This window comes from Corvus moneduloides, chromosome 1 (assembly GCF_009650955.1).
Source record: "Corvus moneduloides isolate bCorMon1 chromosome 1, bCorMon1.pri, whole genome shotgun sequence".
Taxonomy (NCBI): Eukaryota; Metazoa; Chordata; class Aves; order Passeriformes; family Corvidae; genus Corvus; species Corvus moneduloides.
In genome coordinates this window covers 25077478-25085885 of record NC_045476.1, presented here as the reverse complement: position 1 = coordinate 25085885, position 8408 = coordinate 25077478, and the positions used below count along the sequence as shown (strand labels likewise).

At 42.1% G+C, this 8408-nt stretch overlaps 1 long non-coding RNA gene across 1 annotated transcript; it reads left to right on the top strand.

The window, feature by feature from the left end:
- Positions 1–128: 128 nt before the first annotated feature.
- On the top strand, positions 129–5891 carry LOC116441034. Its single transcript, XR_004238850.1, has 2 exons — positions 129–3140; positions 4170–5891. It is a non-coding gene; the product is annotated as an uncharacterized LOC116441034 (long non-coding RNA).
- Positions 5892–8408: the final 2517 nt, after the last annotated feature.

Below are 8408 nucleotides of genomic sequence, written 5' to 3'. Positions count from 1 at the left end.
TTAGGCTTCTGCTAAATTTGCATCCCAATACTTCCATGCCCTGTTACCTTAACACCATTAACATTGTCTTCAGTAGTCCACTATAACTCTCGATCTTTCCAGAGGCTTGTGGGTGATAAAGGATGTGATATATCCTCTCAGTGGCGTGTTTCATCGCTCAAGAGTTTACAAGCTTATTTTAAAAATGAGTCCCATTGTCTGGTTTGATTGTCTCTGGGGTACCATGTCACCACAAAATGGGTCTCTCAAGGCCTAAGATAGTGTTTCGAGCAGTGGCATGGTTAATAGGGTATGTTTCTAGCCAGCCAGTTGTGGCCTCTACAATGGTGAGTACAGAGCTCTTGCCTTGGCATGTTCATGCCAGTGGTCCAATGTAGTCAATTTGCCAGGCTTCACCATACTGGAAGCCCAGCTACCACCCTCAATTCCAAGGAGATTTTACTCGCATGGCTTGCTTGATTGCAGAATATATTTCATATTCATGAATAACCTATGTGATAGCCTCCATGGTTAGGTCCACCCCTCAATCACAAGCCCACCTACATATTGCATCCCTTCCTAGATATCCTGATGTTTTGCAGGCCCATTGGGCAATAAATAGCTCACTCTTTCTCTCCCAGTCTAGATCCAGCTGAGCTATTCCAATTTTGGAAGCCTTATCTACTCATTCATTATTTTGATGTTCTTCAGCGGCATGACTTTTGGGCATGTGTCTACTTGACATTCTTTCAGAGTCATGTTTTCTACCCATGCAGCAATGTCCTGCCACAATGCAGCAGCCCAGATGGGTTTACCCCTTCATCGTCAATTGGTCTTCTTCCACTGCTGCAGCTACCCCCATAGGGTATGAGGCACCATCCAGGAGTCAGTAAAGAGATAGAGTACAGGCCACTTTTCTCGTTCACCGATCTCAAGGGCTAGTAGAATGGCTTTCACTTCTGCAAATTGGCTCGACTCACCTTCCCCTTCAGCAGCATCAATGACTCACTGTGTGGGACTCCAGACAGCAGCTTTCTACCTCTGATGGTTTCCTAACACACAGCAGGATCCATCAGCAAATAGAACACAGCCTCTTTCATTTTCTGGTAGCTTGTTATATGTGATGTTTCTTGGGCACAAGTCACCACTCAGGCAATGCTCAAAAATCTCTGTCTTCTGGCCAGTCCATAATCTCTTCCAGTATTCCTGGGAAACTGGCTTTTCCCATTCAGGCTCATTGTGCAATCACTGCTACCCACTGACTCCATGTAGTGCTGGTTGCATGATATATTAAAGGGATATTTCCTTTGAACATCCATCATAGCACAGGCAATCACAGTGCCAAAAGGAGACATGTTTCTGTTCCAAAAATTTCTGAGGTGGCTCAAACCTCCTCAGAGGCTGCTAATACCTCTTTTTCAGTTGGAATACAGTCAGCTTCTGATCCTCTATAACCTTGCTCTAAAACCTTGACCTTGGGTTTCTCCTGATGTTCGTTGCCAGAGGCTACAGGTGACCTGATGTTCTTTGCCAGAGGCTCCAGGTGAGACCATGCTTCCCAGCTGCAGTGTAGAGTACATTTTGCATGGCTGGTCCTGTCCAAACAGGCCCAAGAGCTACCACACAAGCTTTTCCCTGTCTGATCTGCTCAAAGGCCTGTTGATGCTTGAGGACCCACTTGAATTGGCTCTTCTTCCAGGTCACTTGATAGAGGGGGCTAACAAGCTGGCTATAACCTGAGAAGTGCATTCTCCATAACCTCACAACGCCTAGAAAAGCTTGTATTTCCTCCTTGTTAGCTGGTGGAGACATTCTTGCTACATTGTTAACCACATCCAGAGGCACACGACAGCGTCCATCCTGCCATTTTATTCCCAAGAACTGGATCTGCTGTGCAGTTTCCTTTACTTTGTTTTATGGCAAGACCAGCTTTCAGAAGGATTTGGATTATTTTCTTTCCTTTTTCAAAAACTTCTGCTGTACTGCCCCACAAAGTGATATCATCAAGACATTGCAGGTGTTCTGGAGCTCAGCCCTGCTCCAGTGCAGTCTGGATCAGTCCATGGAAAATAACTGGGTTGTGTTTCTACCCCTGGGGCAGTTGATTCCAGGTATACTGGCCACCCCTCCAAGTGAAAGCAAACTGTGGTCCGTACTCTGCTGTCAGAGAGATTGAGAAAAATGCTTTAGCAATATCAACTGTGGCATACCACTTGGCTGCCTTTGACTCCAGCTCATATTGAAGTTCCAATATGTCCAGTACGGCAGCACTCAGGTGGTGTAACTTCATTCAGGCCACAATAGTCTACCATCAGCCTCCATTTCTCATTAGACTTCAGCACTGGCCATATGTTAAAGGGTGACTGTATACTGCTGATCACTCCTTGGCTCTCCAGTAGACAAATTAGTCCATGGATGGGAGTTACAGAGTTTCTGTTGGCGCTATATTGCTGCTGGTGCACTGTCCTGATAGCAATTGACACTTGCTGGTCTTTAACTTGCAGCAATCCAACAATGAAGGGATCTTATAGCAGGTCAGGCATTGTGGATAACTCTTTGATCTTCTCTGCATTCACAGTAGCTACACCAAAAGGCCATCAATACCCTTTTGAATCCTTGAAGTACCCTCTCCTCAGGTAGTCGATGCCAAGGATACAAGGGGCCTCTGCGCCAGTCACAATGGAGTGCTTTTCCCACTTGTCCCCATCAATTAAGTAAATAGGAGGTTTTGTAGTGTTCCTTGCAAGCAGTTGTAAGGCCCTGATGCAAAAATAATGCCTCCAAAACTGCTTTGTCATTCTTGTAATCTCTTTGAACATCTTAATACTAAGAGCAGCTTGCCTTGACGTCCATAAAAAGGAAGGCAAAACCTGTGCAAAACTGGGGAGGAGGAAGAGAATGACAGAAACCCGGGCCTTCACCTTCTCCCCCTGCCACTGCTGCCTGCCAAGTTTTTCACAGCTGCGTAAACAACCTAAAGCCTCCAAAAGCTGACATGCCACCAAGCCTTGGATGCCTCCAGCCTGGGGAAAATAGCAACCTACTGTGACATGCATGTGACCTGTGGAAACCCTCCTCTGCTCCTGCATGCTCTGGTGTGAGCAACAAGAGTGGACCTAAGTCAGCTGCAGGGACCACATGCTGCACCTACATTTCAGAAGGTAAGTGACTGCATTCCAGCTAAGCTGCTAACGCTCAAGACTGGAAAAGCAGACAAGCTATTCCAAGTAGCAGAGAAAAAAAAAGGCAAAACTCCTTTGCCCCCAGCCCCCTCAGTGAAAAGGTAGCAAGTGTGGTTGGTAAACTATCCTATGCTTGTAAAGTAATCTTAGCCTTTTTCCAACTTTTCTCTACTTTCCCCTTTCTTTCTCTTTGCGTCTTTTACAGTTAATAAAGTGAAATTTTTTGTTCTCTCTGCAATTCACAGAGATGAATGATCCTCCATAATTAAGTGGATTGCAACATTTAATCACGGGATATTAATCCCTTAAAACTGGAGTGCTGATTCCAAAAAATCAATAAATTGCTAATTCTTATGATCGATCATTTTGTTTTAGAGAAACAAAGCAAGATACCCTTATGACTTTTCTCTTTTTTCCTTTTCTTTTTTTTTTTTTTGGTAAGTAAAGTGCACATTGTAGCTGTTTGCTTTTTGATGAAATTAATGCAAGGCACCCCTCAAAACTGAGGCATATTACTACAGTTAAGTGTTTAAAATAAGATGCTCCTCAGGCATAAGGAGTGGGACATTGGAAAATATTTTAAACAAGGTGCCCCTCAGGAAAGATCCCCTCAGTGTGTGTGTTTTTCATGAAATGTATACAAGGTGCCTTTCTAGGGTGAAGGAATGAAATTTGAAAATCAGCTGTCATTTGTAATTGGAAACAATCACTTCACCCTCATGATGTAACTTTGTAAAATATTTTTCTGGAGGTGAGGGGTTAATTTAGAAATTACACAAGGTACCCTCCAGAAAAATCTACCACATTTTTGTGGTAACATGAAACATAATGCACAAACTCTGGTCAATTTGTTGGATGAATGTGGTGGCAAACAGTCACCTCCAGGAACGGTGTGGGCACGAAATTACTGGTGTAATATCCAAGCAATTGTTTATCTAATCTCTACCCTTCGTGCAGGGGTGAAAGTCAGAAAAGGTAAAGGAAAACCTATTGTTTGTTCTGTCTTAGGTGCGGTTGTGTTAGCTGCAGTTGAACACAAAGAGCACGAACAAAAAGCTGATATGGAAATTATTTCTCCGTTACAAGATTTGGTTAAAGCGTTGCAACTGCAGCTGAGGAAGAAAAGGCTAACACCTACCTCCTCCAGGAAGACATAAGAAATCAGAGGGCCACCACCCATGTGCTCCGAGAGGAGCTGCATGCGAGATTAGCAAACAAAGCAAAAAAAAGGAGTTAGATCTGGAGCTATCTAAAGAAACATATCCCCTCTCTGACTTAAAATCTTTGCATAATCAATCAGAGAAGCTGCCAGTCTTGCTTTGTCCCTTAATTAAAACAGAATACATATATGAGGGCTCAGATGATGACACACCTTACATAACCATGAAAGAAATTCCATATATGGCCAGTGAATTGGTTAAATTAAAAAAGGAATATAGCCAAACCCCTAAAGAATCTGAGACTGTTTGGAAAGTCTCTCTTACTGGGGGTGACCAAATTCTGTTATCAGAAAAAGACACAGAAGGGTTCTGGGGGGCAGAGGACGACCCTGATCTCTTACCCAAAGAGCAGCTTTTTGGGCTGGTGGACTCAACCCCCTGGAGAGAGGAGATCCTCTGGCTATAGTGAGAAACATAAATCAGATTGTAGAAAGTGTGAAAAAGCTGCTTGTTTACAAATGATGCATGATAGGGAGTTAACACCATGATATGAATCTCCTATGATGACGACTGTAGACCCTGAAATAATGATTATGTTTCATCAGATGCTGCCCTGAAGCTATGAAAGCCATAGGCATCCAGCTAAAAGGACAAATAGAAAGCCTCATGAAAGGACAAAAAGCTGTAGCCACCTTGGAGGCAGCTATTACTCCCAACCATAACTGAGAAAAAAGAATATTTGGACCTGGGGCTAGGTGGAAAAAGAATTAATTCATTATGGAAGAAAATATGGCCCAATACCTTCAAGTATAACTGATTTTAAATAAATTCAGCACATAAAGTGCAAAACAACTGCCTCCAGTAAGACTCCGAAAGATAATGTCCTCTCCTGGGCAAGGAGGACAAGCTAACACAGGGGAAGAACACAAGGGAAAAAGAAGTACCCTATGGAATGTGGGCTTACAAAAAGGGATCCCAAAAACCCTAATGGATGGCCAACCCACTAATAAATTAGAAATATTAATTCAAGAATGGCCAGCAAAGGACGGATCATTAAAATCTATCCCTGTGTGGGGAAACATAAGGTGAAAAAGCTCTTAGGTGTGAGAAAAAAGCAGGTTTCAGAAATAAAGCAAAAAGGAATCAGCTTTAGCTGCAAAAATTTGAAGATAAAAGAGGATACAATTATATAGCAAGCAAGGACATTAAAACAATGGTTAGAGTTTCTAGGTTTGGCTGAGATAGGTTTTGAAGTTGCAAAAAATATGCTTAGCAAGATAGGTAAGTTTAAGCTTAATAAGGGAATATTGTGCATTGTTATATAAAGGCATAACAAGCAAGTATTGTATACAACAGATGTATGTGCGCTACTGAGGATTGGTTAAAACAGTTGTCTGTAATTTTTAGAAGCTTGCTAATTGGCTAAGAAGCTTTTAAGAATGCCCTGTAACCAGGAAGTCTCTGGATGCCTGTGATGGCGTGAGCTTTGTACTGTCTCTGTCTCAACTCTGTATGTGAGACTGATAATGGAATAAAGTAATAAAAAGGCTCCTGAAGCATCTGTCCAGGCTCCCTGTCCCATTTGTCGATGAAAACGCCGACATCCCTGCTACAGCCCCTTCCCTCAAGGGGTCACAGAAAGGGGACATGACAGGAAACTCCTATCTTCATCCCCAGTAGGTAGGCTAGGGGACAAAGGGTGGATTTACAATATACGGCTTACCAAAAACTCCAGAGAAGACTTCTTAGTAACCTGTCCTATTGGTCCCCACAAAATCCCTGTAACTTTTCTAGTAGATACTGGTGCTCAAGTGTCCACCCTTAAAATTGAAGACGCCTCTTCATGTGAAATCACTCCCTCATGTAAAGGTATGTTTGTTGTAGATAATTTTGGAAACACACAACCCCAGGCAACAGCAAAGGTAAGATGCCAAGAGAGGAGAAAGCAGATGAAACCCTGATGGTTTTGGGTAAATTTCCTACAGATTTACTGGGGCTAGACCTCCTAAAGGGAAGGTCTTGGACTGATGAAGATGGAAAAATAAGGGCTTTTGGAAAGGAAACCCACCATCTGTGTTTATTACATTCTGCCCCTGCTCTTCCCCCCTCCCTAGTAACCAATGTCAAACCTTATCCCTTACCTTTGGGAGCCAGTGACGGAATCACCCCAGGTATGGGAGATTTGAAAGAAAGAAGCATAATGATTGCAACACATTCTCCTTACAATCCTCCTGTCTGACCAGTTCACAAGCCAAATGGCAATTGGAGACTGATGGTGGACTATTAAAGTCTTAACTCAAATTTGGAGCTTCTCACCACAGCAGTCCCAAATATTTCTTAGCTGATAGCTACTATACAAGAACAGGCTCATCAAATTATGGCCGCTATTGATGTCAAGGATATGTTTTTTACGGTTTCCCTGCAGGAACAGGATCAGGACCATTTTGCTTTCATGTAGGAGGGCCAGCAATACACCTTCACCCGCCTCCCACAAGGATCTAAACACTCACCCACTCTAGCACATCGTGCACTGGCACAAGAATTGTGACTCATTCCTCCTCCACCGGGAGTAAAAGTATACCAATACAATGATGACATTTAGGTAGCAGAAGATGAAATTGCACCTGTACAATCAACGCAAACAGACATTATTAAGCATCTAGAGTCCCTGGACTTAGATATTCCTCCTGAAAAAGTACAACCCCCTTCACAAGAAGTAAAATTCCTGGGAATACGGTGGAAAGGAGGAATTGTCTGTATTCCCCCTGATATCCTCACCCACCTAGACCAAATTAAAATGCCAGAGACTAAGAAAGACCTGCAGCATGCGTTAGGCCTGCTGATTTTTTGGAGGAAACACATTCCTGATTTTTCAATAATTGCAAGGCCCTCATATGATTTGCTATGGAAAAAGGTAAAGTGGGATTGGACCCCTCTCCATGATGAGGCCCTACAACTCCTAATTTTTGAAGCCAATACATACCAATCACTAGCCCCTATACACCTTACTGATCCAGTACAAATTGAGTGGGGATTTGCAAGCTCTGGACTGTACATACACTTATGGCAGGAAGGACCTAATAGTCTTAACCAGACCCATAGGATTTTATTCATGCAGTTCTAAAGATGCAGAAAAACAATATTCTACCTGGGAAAAGGGCTTATTCATGGTTAATACTGCTTTTCAAGAAGCAGAGAAAACTATCCACCAACAATTACTAATTTTAAGAGGACCTTTTAAAGTCATCAAACCAGTTTTGGCAGGATCACCATCCCCTGAGGGGGTGGCCGAACAAGCCTCTGTTCAAAAATGGTACGCTCAAATTGAACATTGAACAACCACTTCAAGCCTTCAGACAGGAATAAAGTGCTTCAATCAGTGAATGAAAGACTGATTGCAGTCAGGATATTGTTAGCGGCTAGTAGTTTTGAAGCAAATTACCAATTAACCTCTACCTAGAATCTAAGATACAGGTCTCCATTTACAATAAAGTTGGGACTAAGGGATTTAATGGCCTTACGCTTTAACAACTTTCAACTAAGGATTACAGAAAGCCCATCACCCATCTTAAGGGGTTGTGAAGAGCATTTTTGTAGGGCTAAATATTAGGTTCATAAGTTATGTGAAACAAATTCAAAGCAGTATTTATGATGTTTGTAAACTCACACTATATTCACAGGTAAAGCAGAATTTGCATGCATTGAGTTTAGCAAAACTTACATTGAATTTTTGTCTGTTTGAAATTTTGTCTTACTGGTTAATAAATTGATAATTATATAATGCTTTGACCACCAAAATTAATTTATATGTTTAGATATTATAACAGATTCTCTTCCTGTATGTTATATGCAATTCCCACCTTTTGAGATTACACTTTTTAGACACAGACTTACAGTATTCTTGTATGCAGAAAGACTGCCGAGCAATAGCATCTACAAGCAAAAATCAAAAATTCAAGTCAGTGAAGCACATTAAAAATTCTGGCTCTCACTTGTATTTAGATAAGTTCCTAAACAGATATTTTTCTGTTCCTTACATCCTCCCACCAAAAAAGTGAGGTGGTGCATTTGCACAGAAATACCAAAA